Raw genomic sequence first — 25,260 nt, forward strand, 5'->3', positions numbered from 1 at the left:
TAAGCTTTGAAAGATATATTTAAATATACAAATGTATCCACCTAATCGGGTTCGGCGACATATTGTCAATATGGAGTCCCATCATCAGGCCTGAGTGCTCGCTGCGCGTCGCACGCAGTTTTAAGTCGATTTTTATGGCATTCGAAAAAAATTCGGAGTTAACTTGGTTACATATACAAGTTAGTATTTACGCTATAAAGAACTATCAGATCACACGTATTTCACATTGAATCTGACAAGTTTTTTAAAGAACGTTATTTCTTACACAAAGTTTCTTGTAGTATTCGAAACACATACACACACTTCAAACCATCCTTTATCTCTATATATAGGGGACTAACTTGATCTACAGTATATTCTCATTTTTGAGCATGCTTGTACACTCTATATCACACACATTAGGCTCCTGCTTGAAGAAATTATCATCAAAATAATAAAATTACTCAGAATAAATCCATTAAATCATATTTCAATTTGGCAGCAAGAAATATGTTGATAAATTTCGCCCTTCACGACTTAATTTTCCAACACATTTAGTAAAAACAGACCTGCTTACGCGTGCTCTTTTGCTCTAATACTCAGCTGCATGTGTGCGAGAAAGACGCATTATAAGCAAATTGAATTGGTTTTATGTTATTAGAGTTTTTGCTTCCGAATAAGGTACAGCGGACTGCACCGTTGCCATTCATCAGAAGCTACATTAATTTAAACCTGAGGGTTTGTAATAAATTCACACGCTACCAAATTATATACGGAGTTGAAATGGCAAATATGACGAACGGTAATTTGATAAAGGGAGATTGCTGTTTCAGTGTTGAGAGAAGTGTAATTAAGACAGCTTCAGGTGACATTTCTAGAAAAATATTTGTTTTGCTAAAGCAAATAGTACACTATGCTACAAGTGCGGAAAATAGTCATGGGAATCTGTCGTGTCGTGTTTTAATTTTTCGCCACGTTTATAAGAATAACATTCTTACACAGATCTAATCTCACAGGGTGGTATTTTTTCAGACCAATGCCCTATAAAGGGTTAAAAGATTGACCTGCCTCTTTTAAGTATGCCTTTCCTCTTAAGAAAACTTTAGCTAAGGTACAGGGACAAATCTCGACTGGGGGGCAAATGTAACTGGTCCATTTATTACAATGTTTAACAATGTTTGCATTTTTATATTAAATAGAGTGTCCACCGGTTATATATGGTAGGCGTGTTCAGTGGATACATGTAGAACTCAAGATCGTAGTGTAATAATGAAAAAAAAATGGATTAGTTATAATTGCCCCCCAGTCGAGATTTGCCCTGCTGTACCTTATATAAAATGTTAAAGCTATAACTTTTGATTGTTAGAGGTTTGGGAAAATTTATAATCAGGGTTAAATTGTGGCATAGGCGAGAGGCTGGCAACCTGTCACTGCAATGTCACAGTTTCGTTTTCTTTCAACCCCTTATTAGCCAAGAGTGGCACTGAAACCTGAGTAGTTTCATGTGCTCTGCCTACCCCTTCATGGGACACAGGCGTGATTGTATGTATGTATGTATGTATAATCAGATAAAGGAGTTAACATATTTCTTCATTTATCTTTCATTAGGAAACTCAGCAAATATTCGACCCTAGCTTGAAACAATTAAACAACAATCTGGTTTGGTATGAGGTCGTGGGGTCTAGAAGTCAAGATAAGGACGGGGCAATGGAAAAGTTATTTAATTGGATCAAAATGCAAGGAAATATATTTTAATGTAAAGTACTATGATATATTTTTTCTACTTGTCGACTGTTATCTGTCAATTAGGACACCACAGACTAAACTATAAGTGCTAACTTTTCAGTGTTGGATACTCTATGGCAGTTCCGACTTAATTATAATAAGCTCATTATAGTTGACTTTAGTTAACTGTAATAATTTCAAAAATAGAACTTCATACAACATGCAATACCTGGCAAATTTTCCTGCATCTGAAACACATTTTTTTTAATCTGTCGCGTTATCGGCCAATCAGAGACGGTTATTACAAACAATTGGTTGCTAGGTAATTCGATGTTGATACAACGGTGAACGACGCTATTAACATTAATTTTAACTTGCATAAATGATGATATTTCCGTCCATTGATGATGAAGATGATGACTCGTATAAAAAAAAGGTATTGTATACAATAGTGATATAATTTAGCTTTTCACTCTCGTACCGTACTATTAGGCCACTCAGCAAGCTTCGTGGCCTAAACATGGTACTCGACTGAAAAGCTTTGTATTATATCACGATTGTATAAAATACTATTAATAGACCTGCTCGGCTTCGCTTACCCTGGGACTCAGTCAATCTGTGTAAGAAGTCCTATAATATTTATTCTATTACTTATTTCATGTTTCTTCGAACTGGATTAAAATAAATTATTTCTATCTTTCAGAAGATTCCACTTTAACGAGTAATTTTTGCAGTGCCACCAATTTAAAACTAATTTTTATTGAAAGGTGATTTCCCGGTAGAGACCGGTGCATCCTGCGTCAAAGAGCTAAAGAATTATGACGAACCTTTGAGCCGTTCTGGATATTACTGGGATATTTCCAACTCGTTTTATATAGGTACTATACCTCTAGGTAGTCAGTGTTCCCATAACCTACTTCGTTATTATTTTCTAAGAATTTAACCTAGTCGGAGTTAACTCCTACAAGTCTGATAACGTCATCTGAGAAAAAATTACAACACAATTACAGTTCATTATTACTTCTTGCATGCGGGTAGTTTTTTCACATTGTATTTTTTCTTCAGTCACCCGTTGACCACGAACGCTGTAAAGTGTTCAAAACGACGGGATGAAAGTATTATAAACAATTCATTACACGCGATATAATCCGTTTCCATAGTTTTATTTCATGAGTACCTAACTATCGCGCTAACCATAGACAATATTACTGTGTACATACGTATATTCAAAGTATGTATTATGTAAGTAACACATATGTATGTAATATATATATATATATATATATATATGTCATGGGCCTCCGTGAATAAAACGAATGAGTTAATCAATCAAGTCCTTAACTATGACAGTTTTAGTGTTTGTGTTCATCTGTATTAATATTATTTTTGTAAAATCACTGTAGTGAGCATTCCTTCTGAGTTTTCTTATTAAAGATTAGGCAACGCTGTTTTTTACAAACATTATTTTTTACAAAATCTACATGAAATCGCGAGTCGTGTAAACTCAATACTTATCAACAAAGGTCTTAGATTTTATCTTGTTTTTGTTGAAGAAAAACGAATTAATTTCGATCTTTGTTTTTGTAAACACCTAAGTTACTGTGTATACTTTACGTAACTAAAAGGTAAATAAAAAACACTTAAGAATGACTGAGATGTTATTTATTCAGTTTTCTAGACGTTTAGTAAATTAAAGGTGCATATTTATATACATCCATAACTAAACTTTTTTTTTTAAATAGAACTCGAAATGATTGGAACTTTTGAACCAAACTTGTAACATACTTATGTACAGTATCAGATATCTTAAGACTGTCGATTTTCATATACTGTCCCTAAATTATTAGCTTAGTATTTCTGCATAGGTCTTGACAATGGAGGCGTCTTTCGATATTTGTGATAGCTTTGGCAGCTCCGATATATTTGATGGCGACTGTATTAATCCTAAGTAACTTAATCCTTTTCTGACTGGTACCTACCTTTTAACAATTATTTCCTGCCCGACCGAAATCGTCGGCATGTTTTGTTGAAAGTCAATTACATTCCCTTTTGAAATGAAATATCATGAAAGGGTTGTGTATTCAGTGTGAAGCGGTGCGCTGTTTTGCGTCACCCATCCGTATTCCTTTTTTCACGGTTACCGCTCGCCCAGAGTAGACTTGAATGAAGTAGTCTATCTAAGAATTTACCTGCAAAAAGATAAATCCCAGTCAGTACTAATCACGACACATTGTAGTTCTGCTCTGCCTCTATGACCCATTTTCGCTACGTACAGGGAAATTCGTGTTACCGGCTACGACATAGCGCTAGGCCTGAAGGTCAGGCGAATGTATTAAGAATGTCTTCTGTTGTTATAATTTGATTTCATTAAATAAAATTACATTTTTCATGGCAATTTTTGACGTCCGAGCAGCTAGAGTACCTATAATAGTTTATAATATTCACATGTTTCATAATTGTACCTAATATAATGTCATAATTGTGATATACTCTCGGAAATAAAAAAGTAAGGAAGCAGCATGAACCTTGTTGAGTTATAGTAAATAAAAAAGCCCTTGACGCATTTTACCAAAGAACTTATCTGAATTGATATAAATCTCAATTTATAACTGGACATTGACAAGGCTTTTATAATTTATGAATAAACAGGTAAAGTAGACAAATGGACAAGCGCTTACGATAATATCGTTATATATCTATCGCTCTTCCGTATTTGCGCAACAAAACCAGTCTGCGTTTCGATCGGTGTCCTGCGTCGACAATTGTTATTTCGGCTAGGACGGCACAGAAACATACACTGAGAGAAAATACAACCAGTTTTCATGTTCGTTCAACAAGTTTTTTGGTTAAAATAGCGCCTACGTGCTCTTTGGTTCAAACAACAAACTACATGTCATTTGAATTGGCAATATATTTGAATCAACAAGTCGATTTTATAAAAATAACCTGACACATATTGTTTTAAACATACGTTTGGCTGATTCAAACGGATAAACCGCAACAAGTCGAACTTGTTAAATTCACAATGCAAATTTCTCTCAGTGTAGGTTACGTTCATTCTCTCTGTACTGTGGCGCAGCGGCCGGTTGGCGATCAGTGAGCCGTACTTTCACTTCCTTCGTGAAAGAGGTTCGTTACATCTGTGTTCCGTCAACTTATTTGTGTTTATATTATACCTGCTTTCGTACGCGTAAAGCTTTGAAGGTTTGAGTCCTTGTTATGTAAAATACCGCCAATTCCAATAACGTCGTTACGAGTATGATGAGGAATACGATTTTTAAGCGTTGTTTTAATATTTGTCGACGACCGCCAAAACGTCCCACTTTCTCGCTTGCTATAAAAACGCTTCCCATGGTAAGATACAAGAGAGATATTTTGCTTGCCGGGGACAGGTTCATTCCTCAGATACAAAGATGAGAGTATTATTAGTATGTGTTTGAAAGTAAGGTAAGTTGGGGGAAGATTGAAGAGTTTTTCTTGAAGGATGAGATGAAATATGTTCCGTTTAAAGCATTTTCTATCTTATCCCGCAAGAAAAACCCTTACTTACCTTTCATAAAATCCTATATAATTAAGTTGGTATTCACAAACAAGTGTGTATTACGTGGGTCATTTGCATTCACTGTGGATATTAAACCGTACTATTGTAAAGCCGGCAGTTTAGGAGTAATTAAACTAAACTCAGTGCGCCTCGCAACGGCGCGGAGGCCAGACGGCAAGAGACCGCGGTCTGAGGTTTTGTAACAGTAGAAATGTCCGACGACGACATTAAACTTGTCTAGATGTATGTATTTAACACGTAGAATTTCAACCGTAACTATTGTTAGCAATTATATACACCGTGTTGTTTTTGTTTTCCGTTAAATTCGACGCGTAGTTAGGTTCATCATCAGGAACCACCTTGTATATCACTTTTAGTTAAATTCGCAAAAAAAAATTCATCATTTTCATACAATAAGAAATTAATTTATTAGTGTGAGAGACCTTTAAGAATAACATTCAAGTTAGTGTCAAGTGATTGACGGCACAAATAACATTAGGAATAGGTAAAGGCACACGTGTTCAGCAATTATTTTTAATTTTTTTAATAACTCGATAACCGCAAGAGCTAAGACGCTAGTTTCTTAGAAAAATTAATTCGTCACTACTTTGAAAAAATCTCGTATCTCACACTGCTCCTCAAAGTTAAAACGCAGTGTCTATATGCATTGCATAGATACTTATTACATTTTTCTTTTCATTGACAGAAGAAGATACAAGTTTTTTTCAAATTAGTGACGAATTGTATTTGATTTAATGGATCTTCCCTTAAAGTTATTGGAATTCAATAAAACCAGGGTGTAGAAGAGCATTTCTTTTTTTTGCCATTTTTTTTTAATTCTTTTAGGTCAATTATTGTACTCAGAATCACGAGTACTTTCAATCTCACTGGGAGACAAAAAGTGTCCCAGAATTTCCATTCATTTTTGTTACTTTCCTCTTTTGTTACCCCATACAACATGTACGGTAATGGTGACAAAATAAGAAAAAATCGTATGGGACAAAGTTTTTAACTACTAGGATTGAAAAAGCTAGTAATTCTGAGTAGAAATAGCATTTTTTTTCAAGCAGCAGGATTCATTTTAGCAGGATTTTTTGATTGCGTTAGCTTAGGAGTTTGTTTTTTTACAGCTTCAAAGGACTAAGTATTGAATATAAATTCCAGCTTGATATCTTCACGCGTTCTTGAGAAAAAGAGTCTTATCAGACAGACAGACCAACGGGACAACAAAGCGATCCTATAAGGGTTCCGTTTTTCCTTTCGAGTTCCGGAACCCCAAAAATAAGGGTAACAACTTTAACACGGGCCTTAATCCAGTTTAATTAATTTTTGAACTTTACTCCTCTTACTGTCTTACCTTCGATGATTCTGAGAAAATGCTTGTATAAGCTTCATATTTTACTTCAACTTTAAAGTATAATTGGGAAATTAGTAAGTTCGGCCCGTACAGAGTCTCTGCGCAGCTCCCACGCTGATTGTTAAAAATGTTATATAACTCAGATTAATTATAACACCAGATAGTGTTTCCGAACGTCCTAGTGCAGCCATGCCAAGTGCGAATTTTTTTCGCACTTGTGTGATTGTATCCGAACGGCCCTCGCAGTACTCAATTTCAAGTCGTTCTAAAAACATCTCCTGAAAAAAAATTAAATTTGCTAGAAATATGATAGGTTGTGCAGTGAATGGATGTTATTTATAACACAACAAATAATAATAAGAAACCGCCTGACATTACATTCCACGCGTAAGTACAGAGTTTAATGTGATATTTTTACGAAATTGTAAATACTAAAATTGAAATTTTCGCCGCCCGCCATTTCTTATAAATGTTGCCAGTCTAATGATTTTTTTTCGCGAGATAATGTTTAAATATAAGTATTAACAATGTTAGGTTATTTATATGTATATTTTAGGTTTTTTAACTTGCAAACTTCCCAGAACTGAATTAAATTTTTTTAAACAACACAGACTTTAACAACTATTTCCTAATTAAATGTATAGATTTGTATTATTTATATACCTACAAATATCAAAAAACACACTTATAAATTTAGTGTAGAAAACAATGGAGTAATTTGTTTAAATGTCTAAGATACAGTGACAGCGGGCGCAAAAAATGTCTCATATAAAAGATTTCATGCTTCTTAACTTAAGTACTTAATATGTATAGGTATTTTTAAAATAAAACACTGATTTAATTTATTGGCTTATTCATTTCAACCATTTGCACACCAATACACGAAAAAAAACTTAAATAATCTTACTTACAGCAATGTCCATAAAATTATTAGTAATTAATTACTATGATCAAGTACAACGACTTTGTAAAAATCCCAACTTCGAGGGAAATCATTTTTCTCTGGCAACATTTTTTATATGCATGTGTGCGTGGGGTGAGCGTAAAACAGGAGCGTTCCACGCACACATCGATCATGTTTTGGCTTCATTATTGGCGGATGAGTTGTATGGAAACTATCATTCTTTGTGTAATATTTCTATGTTATATAATACAGGGTGGGGCCTGTAACAAAGGCGAAAAATTGAACTGTAGGCTGTACTCCTTATACTGATCAACATTTGTTCAGTGACTTTTAAAAATTATGAAGTTTTTAAATTTTAAATTTTTCATACAAAATAAATATTAGCTTCAATGTACGCCATTATTGTTGTCATTGACGTTGTCTGTCACACTTTAGACTTAACAGAATTCGCAATACATTACCTCTTAGAAAAAGCTTTCAAGGGTGATAAAAATCAAAATACAAGTTATTTTTAAAAGTCGCCGAACAAATGTTGATCAGTATAAGGAGAATAGCCTACAGTTTAATTATTCGCCTTTGTTACAGGCCCCACTCTGTATAACATAGGGTCGGCATGATAGTATTGATGGAGTTTTCAAGGTTGTCCCTATGACGATGTTGTGAACTTCTTACAAGTGCGAATTTCGCCCGCCACGTGCAAAGTCACAAAATATTCATCACAAAAAGAAAGGGGTAATTCTGCGTAAAATCCCGACTTAACATTATTATAAAATATACAGATTATCAGATATTTCCGACAGAAAAAGATAAAGCACACACGGACGATTGACAGGAAAAATCACTGAAAAGACATTTATAGCTGTTGAGATTTGTTGAATGATATAACACGTTTAATTTTGAAGCAATGAAGAACAAATGGATTTTCGTTGTAGATTTGATCGCTTCACTCACAATCACTTATTAAAATAAATATGAGACAGTTTCCCAAACATCAGAATAAATAAATCAATTTTTCATTTCTATTTCCTTGGACGAGTATACAATTGTAAGAAATAAAATAAAATTGAATTTGGAGGTTACATGATTTTGACAATAGTTCTTTAGTTAATGTTATTTTTTAGGGTTCCGTACCAAAAAGGTACAACAGGAACCCTTATGGTGCGACTCTGTCCGTCTGTCTGTCCGTCTGTCACATTGTTAAATATCTCGAGAACTACTTATGCTATCGATATGAAATTTGGAATAGTTATAAACATTGTGAACCTCTACAAGTTGAAAATATTTTTTTTTTAATTAATTAATATAAATGATAGAAAATGGCCAAAATGAAAGGGGGGCAAACTGAAAATTTCAAGTAACTAGGTCAAGTGGGGTATCGTTAGAAAGAGCTCAAATTGTACATATTAAAACTATTTTTTATAATTTTTTGGTTGTGGAAAAAAAATGTTTTTTGAAGGAAAATGTAAAAAAAAATACCGTTCCCCCCCCCCTTATCTCCGAAGTTTACCAACGTAAATGTATGAAATTTTCACCAAACATGGGTATTATAATGAATATTACAGGAAAAATAAAATCGTACACGTATCTTGAAAACTTTTTTATTTATTTATAAAAAACCTTTCAGATTTACATTTTCAATTTTAACACCCTTGCGGGTGTTTATTGTACCTGTATTTTTTAACAAAATAACAATGAAATTACCTGCTTTCAAATAGAGGAAAAATGGTTAAAATCGGTTCACGCAATAAACAATTATTCCATAAAAATCATCTTCCATACTAGCTCGCGCGCATTAGTTTACTCAATTTGCCGATAGATGTCGCTGTACGTTGAACGCTCATTTCCTACAACGCGTTTTTCCTGATATAATGAGGTCGGTTCAGTAGCGTCGTTGCGACATGTCGTAAGTCGTAAACTATTGAAGCCTAATAGTCTTGATTTTATTTGGACGTTGTCTACCAATAAAATTGTATATTAAAATATTACTTGTTATGTGGGAAATTGAGTCTTGAGGGATTTAGTAAAATCTGTAGTAGAGTTTTATGAATAACATTTTGATGATTCAACTATTGAAAGTTTGTACGGAACCCTCGGTGAGCGAGTCCGACTCGCACTTGACCGGTTTTTTATTTTATTTTAAGAGTAGTTTAGTATAAGGGTAAATTTTATGGGTCGGTGGCACCAAAACGTCAGTTAGCGAATTTAGCGTTCGCAATTTTTTGTATGGGTATTTCCATAGATTTCTGCTGCGTGCATTTGATTCAAGTGTGTGTTAACTGTGGTTGATGCAACTGGCCTTTAGACTTTTATTATACAATAAAATACTAAAAAATAAGGACTACGTTTATATGAAAAGCTATCCCTAGATCGATCATTTGTACAAGTAGCAGAGAATCGTCGTACGAACACGAAATACTATTGAAGTGGGATTGCGGTCGCGTAGCAAAACCCATTGTTCTATGAAAGCTGGGGCCGGCGGTCGGCTGCGAGCTGCGAGCTGCGGCCGAGGCAATGTTTGACCGAATCGAGATGCTCCCGGCCGTATTTGTGAGAATGCTCAAAGATTTAAAAGAATATCATTGATCAACGAAAGATGGTAGAATTCAATTGTTTCGAAGTTAAATTAAATTAACGATGATTGTAGTAGACCTTGTAAAATAAGATTTTTAATTTTTCTAATGTTTAATTACGTTCAAATGCGGCAAAATACCGGGGTAACGTAAGGAAGAAAAAGAATGTTTATACTTACGAATTTACAGTTTTTTTTATTGTTGAACAGAAAATGGTGGACATAAAATTAACATTCAGATACATTTAAAAAAATAATGAACTTTTGAAAAAAGGTTAGCTTCGGAATGTAGCAAAACCTACTGTTTCCCAATCGGTCTGTTGCTGCGACCCAGGGGCAATATTTGACCAAAGCGAGAATGCTCTCTGGTATATTTGCGAGAATACACAAAATATAGAAAGGGACCAACGAAAGATTGAAAGATATAATTTAAAAAGTTTGCTTTTTCAAAAACGGGATACATTTCTTGCATCTAATTATCTACCAGCATTCGAACGGCAAGGTACAACTGTACCTTTACTTTGTTAAGATGGCATGCAACGATCTATTTCATTGCAACTATCTATACCTGTACCTAAAACAAATAAATGATAAATGAAAACGGGGGCTTATCATGTTTAGGAAGGCCTAAAAAGCGCTGGCAGAACATCGTGAGAGCGGATATGCAAGAGAACTTAAACTATCTCACACCTAAGGATGCCGAAGACCGGGCGAAGTGGAAAAGAGAGATAAAAACAATAATAATCTGTGTTGAAAAAATCATTGGTCTATCTTCAAAAACCAGGGAGGAAATAATCGAGAGCGTTTCTACCCTCCTGTATCGTCTTAAGGCTGAGTTGAGTCGAGCCACGTTTTACGCTCGGCAAAGATGCCTCGGCATGGCTCTTGACACAGCGCACGTTGAGCGTTGGACACACAAGGCAAAGCATTCCTCCCGTGTGCGCTGCATAGTTGAGAAGCGTGCATGGAACTCAATTTGCACTTTACGCAACTTTGGGCGCCGAAATGCAGTTCGGAAAATGCACGAAAGTGTGTGAAAATGTTGTTAACAACTTAGGAGCAAATCAAATTAAATTGTTACTAACTATGATTACCTCTACATTGCGTAGGTATGAAGAATTTTCTGCACGATATTATCCATTTACAAACTTTTACATCATGTAGCTAAAGTAGCTATCTCAGTACCCGAAAACAAAATTACCTTCAGATATAAATAGTAGGTACAGTCAACCAATTGGAACCACTACAGAACCACTAGCACACTAGAACTAGGCCACTGCAGAACTATGTCATAGTAATGTTATAAATCAGATTGTAAGAAATCGGTTTCAATTGGTTGACTGTACAATTACAGTGTGCAACATGGAGGTTAATTATTGCAAAAGGTAGTGAAAAACTGAAAATACTATTGTTTGGAATATTCTTACACCCCGAGTTACTTACACGCAATGTATTTCATCACACTTGCAACAAAGTAGGAATATGAAAATTTATATATATACCCTTAATAACAGACAGTATGTATTTCTACTTCAAATTATTTTACTTTTACGATGGTTGACGAGTGTATAAAAGTGATTTCTATCCAGTAAACTAACAGAAACTGGTCCGGCCGGTGTCAAGGAAGACAAACGACCCACCCAGGTCCCAGGTCTTCTAGCCAACCTTGCAATGGAGGACGTTCCGTATCGTCTCTCTCTCTCTATCAATATTGGCGCGACAGAGAGAGAAAACTGTGAAACGATACAGTTGTTAACGATTGCGCGTTTGGCTAGGGCCAGGTGTTTGCGAGCTTTTTAATCAACCCTCTATGAAATGACACAACTTTTAATTATTGAGAAAATCATAAATAAAAGGCTCTGTTCCATATAAAGAAATAATAACAATCAGGTTTTTTTTTTGGTTTAAAAGTCTGATGATGTACTATCAGCTGCCAAAGTGCACGGAGAAATTATGACTGAATTCATTGATAAATTCGCCATTCACTTTTTCAGCTGATAGTACTAGATACCCTTTAATGTTATATTGGCTACGTTTGTAAGAACGTTCATATAGTCTCTTACTAATACAGTTACGTTCTTTTGTTCTGTCTGAAACTCTAGTTTAATCAGTACAGCCGAAAACAAAAAATCCGTGAGCCTTGTTCATGTTTATTTAGGGATATTTCCATACACTTCACATAGCGGCGTTGCCTATCACCAAAAATGGGTCCTGTCTGAATCACAAGTCTTATTCATGTTTCTTTAGATTCGTGGATTTCCATACATTTCTGTCTCCGTATTATTTGAGTAAGATACAGCGGGACAAATCTCGACTGGGGGACACTATGATGTTGAGTTCTACATGTATCCACTGAACACACCTACCATACATATATAACCGGTGGACACTCTATTTAATAATGCAAACATTGTTAAACATGGAAAAATCCCCCAGTCGAGATTTGCCCCGCCGTACTTTACCTAAGTTATACGACGTATTGCCAGGTGATAAGTAGTTAATGTTGCGTTGATTTGTGTGATATGCTGTGCCATACAATTTCCTACCTCGTTAAATTTGGATTGAATAGACTACTTACAAAGGTAATTGCTACTTTTCTGAAATAAATAGTTTTTTTAGACTGATTTTTGAAACTGCTTAAGTACTTAATTAACATAAATTTGTCTTCGGTTACCGCGATAGTTACTCATGAAATAAAACTATGTAAACGGATTATATCGCGGAATAAATTTACAGTCACCCGTTGTCACAGTCACCCGTTGTCACAGTCACCCGTTGTCACAGTCACCCGTTGACCACAAATGCTGTAAGGTGTTCGAAACGTCGGAATGAATTGTAAATTCTTTATATGCGATATAATCCGTTTCCATAGTTTTATTTTATTTAACATAAATTCAGTAATTTGGCAGTCTTTGCATCTTAAGCTACTCTATACAGATACAATGTAGAGAGTCATCGCGAGCGCAGACTTCTGGCCGAAAGGTGTGGTTTTTCGGGGGTTCCGGGGCAACCTGCCGAATCCTACACCGGGGCAAACGACGCAACGGAGCCACGCTGTTACGTCATCGCCCAAATCAATTGTTTAGTTGTAAACTTTATTGTTTGTTTTTTTCTTTTTCATGTTCTTATTTACTGTTTTTTTTTTAATTTAAGTTTCATGACGCATTGGATTTATCTGTAATGTCATTGAAATATGTTTTCAAATAAATAAATAAATGTAATGTGGCACCTCAGATCATATCGGCTAGTCACCTGTAGGTAACCGTCTATGTGCACCCGAGTAAGTAATCAAGCACGCGCAAGTATCAAGATTGTTTAGCATCTCAAGGAGTTAGCGTAGGTGACTTGCTTTAATCGGATTATGCATGTAATTCTTGAGGGACTCCGCAAAGCTTTTAGATAATAATCTCTGTGGTCAATTTTAATATTATTGTGGTCAATTTTAATTTTAATAATTGAGAGGAGGTAGGGCCTAGCGAATGATATTCCGCTTTGTGTGGTAGGGCACAGCACAGCGGATATCGTCTCGCTCGAATCTAGAGCAGAGCCCAACTGGGGTAGTACCTCCGCCTTACAGAAGACCGCAGCCAAATAGCACTAGACCCTACTCATAGTGTTGTGTTCCTGCCGGTGAGTAAGGCTGCCAGAGCTCAACGAGGGTGCGGTGTGCTGATGACGGGAGGACTTACGGAACTAACTTGTTCCGTCTATTGTCCTTTGAGTCGTCGGCAACCCGAACCCTCCTTAGAACTTGTACATTCCTTTTTGCTGTGTACTTAACACAGCAAAAGGGAGTGTACAAGTTTCTAATAGGGTGGCAACGCGCTTGTGACACTGTTTGAGTTGCAGGCGTCCATAGGTTACGGTGACCGCTTTACATCAGGCGGGCCGTATGCTTGTTTGCCACCGACGTAGTATAAAAAAAAAAATATTTGTTGATGTATAACTTAAACTATGAACATAATTATCTACTACGGATTGCTTTATGTGTCTGCCAGTCAGATGTTTTATAAGTACCTACCTACCTCTCTACGGATTTAGCGACTGTAAGGACAGAAAAGGCGCCGTATTTTCAGCTTTTCGGAACTCTTTAATGGGCATTTGGGATTCACAGTCATATTACAAGATTTACAAGAAAATTGTAACATAGTATATGATATTGTCATTATTAACAATCGGACAAATAGTACGTGCCATTTATATTTTTAAGCATCAATATGGAATGTCACATCACTAGTTAAAAATGTAAAGCGTCGAATCGGCCTTGTGTTATTGTAACAATATATCAATATAAAGTATAGTGCACACTGCCGCGCAACATGTGTCAATTTAACGGTCCACGGATCAAAGACTAGCAATGAATTAACCCGCCCGGGCCGCCGTCAAATAAACGTCAATAACTTGGGAACTAGGTTCTTACGAGGTTTACACAAGCTTACGTCATTTTGCTGTTACAATCATCCGGGAAAATGTGGTGAAGTGGCTTTGTAGCACCACTGAGGGGTTAGTGCTTAAACCCGATAAGTCGAGTGAACTTGTTTTTATGCAACATCCGATTCTGCGACGTTCTTATTTCAATGAAAAATAATTTCGATTTATCGGTATCTCTAACCCCTATGTAAGTTTATCATAGCTATCAGTGATATGTAGCTGTAGATTTATGAATTTTAAAGACTTTACGTGATAAAATGCGAGCACGCTTGATTTACTCTTTTCATTAATGTTTATTTTCATGTGGTAAAAAGATATATTATACCAGATCATGCAAGGCCGGGTTTCATCGTGTAAAGTATTTGAAGTAACTTTGGAATTGACTGCTGCGGCTCGATGACTAGAGGCAAGTAACAAATGTATGAATTTGCAATAAGCACACATGAATGTTTATTTACGCAGGCCCCTAGACACGGGTTACAATACTGACTTAACTTTATGTAATCCGTTTTTCGATTCGGCCAATGTGAAGTGACCTTTAGTGCCGCGTCAATAACTTTGCCATTGGCCTAATTTCGAGTCACATAGCTTTTTATATTTTTTACATTAAATTTGTTTATCGTTCATAAAATGTTGAAATAGAGAAAATGGAAAAAAAATGTTGATGTCAAAAACTTAGTAAACTCAAACAAAAAAAACAGTAATGCTCTAGATATTTTTATGGAAGATCGATATTTACGCAAAATTTGAAATATTTCTTCCTCTTTCACTTCTTTCAGCGAAGTCTAACAGACATCGCACACGTAAATAGGTACAAGTTATTGTTTGTTACAATACATACATACAAACACGCCTGTATCTCATAAAGGGAAAGGCAGAACACATGAAACTACTAAAGTCTCAGTGCCACTCTTGGCAATTCAGGGATTGAACGAAAACGAAAATTGTGACATTGCAGTGACAGGTTACCAGCACAATTTAACCCAAATCCCACAGTGGACTTTATCTTCGAAAGAGAATAAGAGAGAGGAGTCTTTGTTACAATAGTGCTACGTAAATATTATAACATATATGTACTTATGAGTTTAATAAAAATTCTATCATTAATAGGTAGTTTATGACATAATAGTTAATAAACATTTTTTGACACTTAATTGACCTAACTTGCATCAGTTAGAGCACTTTCTCTGCTAAAAATATACATTCCGAAAACAGCCTTTTATTGAAATAACTAAAATAAATTTATTTTTTATGGTATTAAAACACAAAGTAATTTGCTAAACAGAGCTTTAGGTTAATATTTAGAGCATACACATTTTCTTCAGACGTTTTAAAACACAAAGTAATTTGCTAAACAGAGCTTTGTAGAGCTTTTTCTTCAGACGTTTTCCGAAAGTAAACTTCAGAAGTTTGTTTAGGGAGGGTAATAACCGGGAATATGGAGGATGCTATATAAACAGCTGTATGGGTTAGGTCAGTCATATTTTAGATTGAATTTTTATATCTTTCAAAGTAACTTTTGAGGAAATATTGTATCGCTTTCAGTTATAAAAATAGATTATAAACATTGATCATATAGTACTTCAAAGACTGCGCCAAGAGAAACATGGCAGCCTTTAAGATCGACTATCAAAACTGGGATAAGCTTGCGGAGAAGCGGACGGAGTGGCGTATTAGGTAAGTGTGTTCGCCGCACTTACGCCACTCCGCCAGACGCTGACAGAAATGCAGTCCGGCTCTGTCGCGCCAATATGCAAGAGCGATAGAGATAGATAGCTGCGAAACGTATGCTGGTTTGCGACACTTGCTGACAAAAGGGAAATAAGGCACCATAGCGAAACGTCGCAATCGTTTCCAAGCTTCCCTTGTCAGCTATGTGGAAAAGTATGTCGCCCTCGCAAAGCTCTGCTTAGCACCAAAGGCGATGTTTCTTGGACATTGCGCCATAAATCGTCTGAAATCTATAGACGCTAAGGCACTGGTCCCACCGCGAGCTAGTAAACTATGAGCTATCGGCTATAAAAACGGACAAAAGATAATCACTCCCGCGTAAATAAAAGAGACACGGCGATGTTTATAGTTACTCGCCCAGCGGTGAGCTATCAACATCGCCGTGTCTCTTTTATTTGCACGGGAGTGCTTATATTTTGTTCGTTTTTATAGCCGATAGCTCATAGCTTACTAGCTCGCGGTGGGACCAGTGCCTAGGGCCAGGGGCCCATTTCTCGAACCTACAAGTTAAATTTACAAGTGGTAGTCAATGTCTAATATGACAAGTTGGAAAGAGACTTCTGCTTGTAACTTGTAACTTTCAGTTTTGGGAAATGGGCCCCAGTACTACTACCGTATTAAAAGAGTAAGTTTATCCTAAAGTACGAAATATTAAAATGGTTTGACTACAGTTTGACGACCGGTCTGGCTCACTCGGTAGTGACCCTGCCTGCTGAGCCGCGGTCATAGGTTGGAATCCCGGTAAGGGCATTTATTTGTGTGATAAGCACAGATATTTGTTCCTGAGTCATGGATGTTTTCTATGTATATAAGTATGTATTTATCTATTTAAGTATGTATATCGTCGCTTAGCAGCCATAGTACAAGCTTTGCTTAGTTTGGGGCTAAGTTGATCTGTGTAAGGTGTCCCCCAATATTTATTTTATTTATTTATTTAGTTTGGTCAAATCAGTCGGTAGCTTACCATCAAACGAAATGCTAATCTCTGAGATCGTTCACTGAGATCATATTATCTAAGATTTGTAAGTTCCTCTCTTTAGTACATGACAGCTCCCGTAGGACGTGAACGCGCACGTCATACTGAGATCCTAAATAAAATCCCGTAATAACAATAACGTTCGTAAAATAATAATAATTCATTCCCTTTCTGTTACATTTTTGAATTTTTTTCTCCTATCTTTTCGTTAGTGAATATTTTACTGTTACTAATTTACCACGTTAGCTGTTGAGACTCACAAAATGAGGGCAGCACCAGACGTACACCTAGAATAAATTGAATATCTAAGCATTTAATACACTACGATAATTTCTGTATTAATTATCTGTTAATAAATAATATATTCAACATGATTTCTTAATGGATAATTAATAATTATATACTAACTCTAGGGGAAAGCGATTATTACTCCAAAATCTGGGAAATATAATTTCACAACCTACTTAACATTCCCGTTTCTAAATAGGTGGGTGGAAAATTGGAAATATATGTATTTTGGATAATACACAGCTCGGTTCTAAATTTAATATATATGTATCAAATATTACTAGGACTTAGATACTATATGTAATTACGTTTTATCAATGTCAAAAATTGTTTGTGGTTGAAGAAACATCACTTTTGATGCTCGCAGATCGGTGTAATATCACAATGATATCTTAAAGTCATTTTCCGAATACGGCAGAAAATCAACTTAATTAAATTGCAAAATATTTATTAACACAAAAGTTAGACTGCTGGCTACATGTAACTTTGTCATTGTAACAATAGGTTTTAGAAAAGACATAATTAACGTGTTCACAATACGTTCTTGGTAAATGCTCACTTTCGTCTTTCAATGTCACCCCCACTGAGTACCTAGCCAACGTCACAATCACCACAGCGTTTTGTAGCTAGCTTTCTCTATCGCTCTTCTATAATGGCGTGACTAAGTTTGTAAAAAAAACCGTGAAAGAAACAGTTTTTTTCTGTAGTATGTTCGTTTTCTAAAGTGCGAAATCTCAATAATTTACAAAGCAGTTAATACTTTTATACAGTTTTTTAGACTTTATGTTAAATATTAAATTAATTTAATTTAGTATCTTTAATTTTTGGTTATTAAAAACTAACATTTACGAAATCTGTATTTGGTAGTTATCGCTATTTACTGTTCGGGACACCACCGCCTCTTCACGCTCCACGTCGCATCGGGGATTCCCCAATAAACATTTGTATACGTAATATAATTTTTATCGAATTAAAATGTACGTTATTTTTATTGAAACGTTACAAATCACCAAAAATCGTTACTGACGTATTATTTTTTCATCTGAAATGAAAAACATATTATTTAGAAAAAATATGTCATATTTTTTCAAAATTCTAAAAAAAAAAAACTTTTGTTTTTTTCTTCTATTGGCAACCCTAAGCGCGACAGAGTCAGCTGCGTTTCGATCGCTACCTCGCGTCAACGACTAGCCACTGTCGCTTCGTCTAGGTTAGCTTGTTAGGAAATAATTTCGTACGCAGATTCAAGCTCCTCAATACTTTTTAATTCTGTAAACGGAAACAGGATAGCAGGGGCCCGTTTCTCGAAAGGTACAAGCCTTGTTACAAGTGTGTTTCCATGACAACCCATACGATTTGACAGTTCGCGCACTTGTAATACAAGGCTTGTACCTTTCGAGAAACGGGCCCCAGGTCTCGGAAAGTAGGTCGAGGAAATACCTTAAATTTACACGTGTTTATTGTTTGTTTATCCTTTGATTTACATACATACATACATACATTCACGCCTGTATCCCATAAAGGGGTAGGCAGAGCACATGAAACTACTGTAGTCTCCTTCCTTTGATTTGTGTTTAGATATCAAGTTTAGGGATTTTTGAAAGTAAAATATAACATCACATTTATTAAACTTGTTTGCCGATATAGGTAACCAAACAACGTGTCAATTAGCGATGCAGAGCAGTATTTTTTCATGACGTTTTCCCTATAACGACGGATAAAGTCTAAGAGAAAAACGGTGCGGTGGCCTAGATGGCGTTACACCTTTGGGAAACGCTCGGCTAGATGGCGCTAATATTAATATTTGACATTTGAATACATATCAAGCTAAGAATATGGGCCTAATGGTCAAAACTGAGGTTCAAAAGTTCTAAACTAGTGTCCAGAGATGACAATCTATGCACTGTGATTACACATTTTACTTTGGCAGTAACTTTGATAATACTCGATCCTCTTTGATATAACTTATGTATTAAATAGTTAAGTCACGGTAGCCACACTGATATAAATTTTATTCGTAAACACGACGTGCAACAAACGTTTTGATAAGTCTTATCTGATCTATGGGAGTTTGAGCAGCGTGCAGCGCGCTAAGAACTCCATTGATTTGTGAAATAATAGTTATTTGTTATACAATACAAGGGGGCAAAGTTGTATTTTAACGCCGAGTGTGGAATTGAAAAACGAGCAAGTGAAAGGAGTCTATAGTTAAACCACAAGCGAAGCGAGTGGTTCGAGAATAGAATCCTGAACTTGCAAGTTTTTTAACACACGAGAAGTAAAATACATTTGCACCCGAGTGTAACACAAAACTTTTCTCCTCACTAGAGCGGGGAAACTACAACGCAAAAAATGCGTTTATCACTGCTTCCAGTAGTTCCACAGGTGGTACATCATCTTCATTACTAGATTCACCTACTTTTATCAATTTTAAAGCAGTTAATTTGACTTTATTCAAGGTCAAATTACTTTACCCACTAGTGGATAAAATGCGTTTTTGCCCGCTGGTATTAAAGGACAAAACACGTGTTTCCGAGCTAGTGAGGGGAAAAAAACTAACATCATAATATCATCTGATTTGCGCCCGCTCCGCTACCGTGGGATAATCAATCTGTGTAAGATTGTCCTATAATATTTATTTATTTTTAACCGCCTTCCAAATCTCAAGGCAGAAGGTAATTAATTCGTCTGTGTGTGTGTTTTTTTTAAAGATGTATTTATCGATGCCGATCACTGACAAACATAAAACAAGCACATGACAACCGCGTTCGTGTTCGTTGTTTGTGTTCCCTGTTAGCCGGTTAGCCGTTGTTCGCAAGCGTGAGGATGCGTCTTTAGAGACTTTCGAACAGTTTACTAAAGTAATCGAATATTTTAAATCAAATCTAGAATTTGAACGTGACGTACCTATCTACAAAGTAAAAAATATTAAATTACCCAATTGATACGTGAAATGCGATTTAGTATAATATATTTATATATTTTTTTTACAGGACAACATAAATAAAAGTTTTGTACAGTGCCTGGTGGTACTCAGAATATTATTATGTATTTATTTGGAAAATCCATAAACTTTTCAGTAATATGTAATATGAAGGTCAATTTCTACCAGATGAGTTTGGGCAGCTAAAAAAAATGCGTGTCTGTTATTTTTGACAACTCCATAACACGTATAAAAATCAATCAAATTTTCGAACAGTTGGGTATTTTTTCATTGTTTATTTTTGTTGTATTATCAAAATAAATCAAAGACATCTGCAGTGGGTAAGCTTCGGGTACACAGACACAGCTTGTTGGTCAACCTTGCACCTGTTGACGACCGGTCTGGCTCAGTCGGTAGTGACCCTGCCTGCTAAGCCGCGGTCCTGGGTTCGAATCTCGGTAAGGACATTTATTTGTGTGATGAGCATATTTCTTCCTGAGTCGTGGATATTTTCTATGTATATAAGTATGTATTTATCTATTTAAAAGTATGTATATCGTCGGTTAGCACCCATAGCACAAGCTTTGCTTAGTTTGGGGCTATTTTTTTTATTACCTATTTATTGAATTCAGTCGAATTGAGAACCTCCTCCTTTTTTGAAGTCAGTTAAAAATGGGGAGCCTCTTGACACCTTATCTAATCAATTGGATTTATTATCAACTAGCCACGTACGGGCTAATGGAATTTCGGAGAAATAAAAGCAAAAATATGTTTAGGAGCTGAGCTGTGTAATGTTTTTATGTAAGCTATAGAAAACGAAGTTTTTGTTTTAGATTTAACTTTCATTAGCAATATTTGGGTTTTACCGGAGCTTCTGGGCTCTTCACTCGGTTTTCCGTCACAAAAAATCTTTTTAAAGAGCACTATACATAAGTAGTATACAGTAGTGTAATAGTTATTTGTTTTACAAGGGGGCAAAGTAGTTGTTTAACCGCACGTGCCAATATTGATACCTAAGCAAGCGAAAGATTCCAATATTGACCGCGAGCGTAGCGAGTGGTTCAAAAAGTGGAATCTTGAGCGTTGCGAGGGTATCAATATTGGCACGTACGGTTAAACAACTACTTTGCTACCGAGTGAAACACAAACTTTTTCACCATACCAAAACGAACAAAATACTGACTATAAAACATCAAAATAAATCAAATCCATTAATTTATTCAATATTTATGATTCAAAATCATCATTTACAGGTAAAATCTAGCAGCCAGATTAAGACATCGAGTTAAAATTTGTATGAAATTACTTTGCCCCCTTGTGGATAAAATGCAATTTTGCTATCTGTTTTCGAATAGCAAAGAAAGCCTTTACCAGTTGGTGTGGTGAAAACATAATATCAAAGCATACCTACACGTTATAATGACGTTGACCTGAGGTGTTTTGAAGCTATATCTGTCCAATAAATATTTATGGTCACATTACCGGTCCAGCTGTCGTCTGATCGGTCATACAACCTTCCGAACTCCATCCAGATTAGCCATAGGTTAATATTAGGTCTGTATCTATAGGTATTTCAAAAGTTGTAAACCAACTACTGAGATTCGTACCTCATTTTTTTAGCGCCACCTATTAAATACTATCATAACTATACCGATGATGCATATAATTTTTTTTTCAAAATCGGTATTGACGTAATATCATGATATTAAAATAAAGAAGCATGTCATTTGTTCTTACAAAAAATAAAAAAACAGCAAAAATATTTCGGGAAAATATGATTTTGCCACTTCCAGACTGCGAAACAACGCCATCTAGTTTTAAGCCTAAAGGGCCCATACAGTTCAGAGGTACGCTTTTTTGTATGGGCTTTGTCTGTCCCGTATTATATGGTCCTTGTTGTAAACACACCATACTGAGGTATTTTATTGGGCATAAATATTTTACAACACAATTAGTTAAAAAACTGGATGCGCAGTCTGATGTTTTTATATTTAAAGAACTTAGTACGAAATAAGTTGCCGATAATGTAGCCATTATACGTATGTATGATTAAATAATTTGTCACAGAAACACACATATACCAATACACTAATAATCACATAATTGGGTCAATCGCAGAAAATTTGTACCTTTTGGATTTCGTAACGAAACTGAGAAGTAACGAAACTGATAAAATATAATTTTTAAGAAAAAAAAAACCGCCTTCCTTTGGGGTTCTGGTGATAAATACTTTCAAACGTTGGATTATGTTATCAATTCGTCTGTATATTTTTTAATGTTTGTTATTCGATATCTCCGTCATTTCTGAACCAATTTTGAAATCTGGATGATTCTGAAGTACTTACAGATGAGAATGATTATCAGAACGGAACTCTAACCAGGGGCGGTTCACTCTTCATCAGCAGTTCCACTGCACCAAATGTCACTGTTCTGGACGTAAGTGCATGCTGTTCTTATAAAAATACCAAAGTCACTATAAGTGTGCCGTTCAGATTTGAGGAGTTCCGTTCTGACGATAATCAGCAATTCCACTGCACCAAATATCACTGTTCTGGACGTAAGTGCATGCTGTTCTTATAAAAATACCAAAGTCACTATAAGTGTGCCGTTCAGATTTGAGGAGTTCCATTCTGACCATCATCAGGAGTTCAGATGCTGTTCCTTTAAAAACACAAAAATTGAGGAGTTCCCTCGATTTCTCCAGGATCCCATCATCAGAGAAAAATGGGACCAATCTGTATGCATATACATTCAATCAAAAAAAAATTTTCAATTTCGGTCTAGTAACGACGGAGATACCGAGGAACAAACATAAAAAAAAAAATAAAAACATACAGACGACTTGATAACCCCTTCCTTTGAGATTTGGAAGGCGGTTAAAAATAAAGCGTCTATTAGTATGTAAAAAGCGAATTCTCAGTTTCGTTACGTAACGAAATGTAACGAAACTTAGAATATAATCTGAGACTTTTTCACAATACGAATTATTTCCCTGAAACGTGTTATCACAGAATATATAATAGTACAAGTACAGAAGGCCCACTGCTTTGAAGTTCACGAAATGCCGCCTTTTTAAATACCTACAAAATGATTACAAAGAAACGAGCCGCACGTGCGCAGCGTCGGACGCTAGGGTTGCCTATGTATTAAAAAAAATACTTAGATAAAATGTTATGCTATTATATTTAAATCTTGGGTACATTCTAGGTATATACAGTATTTATATATTTTTGTTTAAATCCCAACGTGCCTGATTGAACGTTTCCCTGGGCCATAAATGACATAATCAATAAATAGTAGATCTGTGTAAGATTGTCCTATTTTATTCATAATGTTTGTTTAACTAAGCGTTATTAGCCATTCCACACGCGGATATCGCGTATGAACCTTTAAAAAAACTCGCGACGTATAGTAACAATAGAAAGTTGAGAATGCGAGCCACCCCTGATTAGGCCACGAACTCGCGGCCGCCCGCATGTACTTGTAGCGCGGCGATGGAATCGCGGAGTGAGCCGCCCCTGGTGTTATGTAAAACTGTACATATTTTGTAAAATTTGAAGTAAAACCAAACGTTTAACAATAAAGCAAAGTAAAAAAGGCAATATTTACTGAAGGAAATTACCGTAACTAATCCTGAGTATTATTTTGGTTTTCGACACTACACGAAGGGCTTACGAACCTAATCATGAATCACAAATTGATATTGACTTGTTTAGGTATCTTACGCGTGCCTAATCATTGTTAGATCAATAAAAAGTACAATAAAAACTAAAAAAAACAATTGGGAATTTAATGTCCCGTAACGAAACCTGAGTAACGAAAGTTCAAAAACCTGGGACATGATAATCAACAATTTCAATAAAAGGAAATAAATACATACAGAACTCAAAGAAGAACATTATACTAAGTAAACAACGGTTAAACTTTATAGGAAGTGAAATGAAGCGTAACAAATGGTCTTCATTGAAAAAAAAAATCGGAATTGGGACATGATAATTGTGTAAGGATGTAATTAAACACACCTCACGGAAAAAATCCAAAAAAAGTAAATCTAAAGAGGGCATTTTATTACAGTGACAGAATTACCTTTTCACCTATGTTTTCCTCTCGTGATATATTTTTAAATCGACCTTGTTTTCACGGGACACAGAATTCACCGAAAGGTACATTTTTTTCTGCAATTAACCCATTTTTGAATTGATGTAAGGAATACACCGGTCATTTTTTTTAAACACATTCAGGTAGGTATTAAATGACATATTCGCGTCTTATTTAGTCTTAGTCTCGTCTCGTCTTAGTCTTATTTAGTACAGTACTTAGACCTAAAGTCGTTTATTATTTCGGGTAATTTGCAGCATCCTTGGCACAGTAGTAATCAAACATATGATTTTTATTTAAACTAGATCATTTAAACCAAATGTATCCCTAGTTTAAATATAAGTTCGCAAACCGAAATAACTCATTCCACGAATTTACTTATCATAATGAATATTAAAACTTTTAACAAAGTATCGTTACGGCTTACTGCAGCCTGCTTACCTTTCCATGAATATTCGGAAACACGTAGCTTTAATCATAGAATATATAATAGTACACTTTAATAGCTAAAGGGTCGGTAAAGCGCATATTTAACAACACAAATCGAATACGCTACGGTGATCACTATTTGTTGCTAGAAAAAAATGTTTAAACTTTGCTCTGCCAATAAAAAAATAGTGATGGTGATAAAGAGCATCGATTGCATAAAAGTCATTAAAAAACTCTTAGAGGACGATAAAATAAATAAATATTGTGGGACACCTTACACAGATCAACGTAGCCCCAAACTAAGCTTGT

This window comes from Leguminivora glycinivorella, chromosome 3 (genome assembly GCF_023078275.1).
Source record: "Leguminivora glycinivorella isolate SPB_JAAS2020 chromosome 3, LegGlyc_1.1, whole genome shotgun sequence".
NCBI lineage: Eukaryota > Metazoa > Arthropoda > Insecta > Lepidoptera > Tortricidae > Leguminivora > Leguminivora glycinivorella.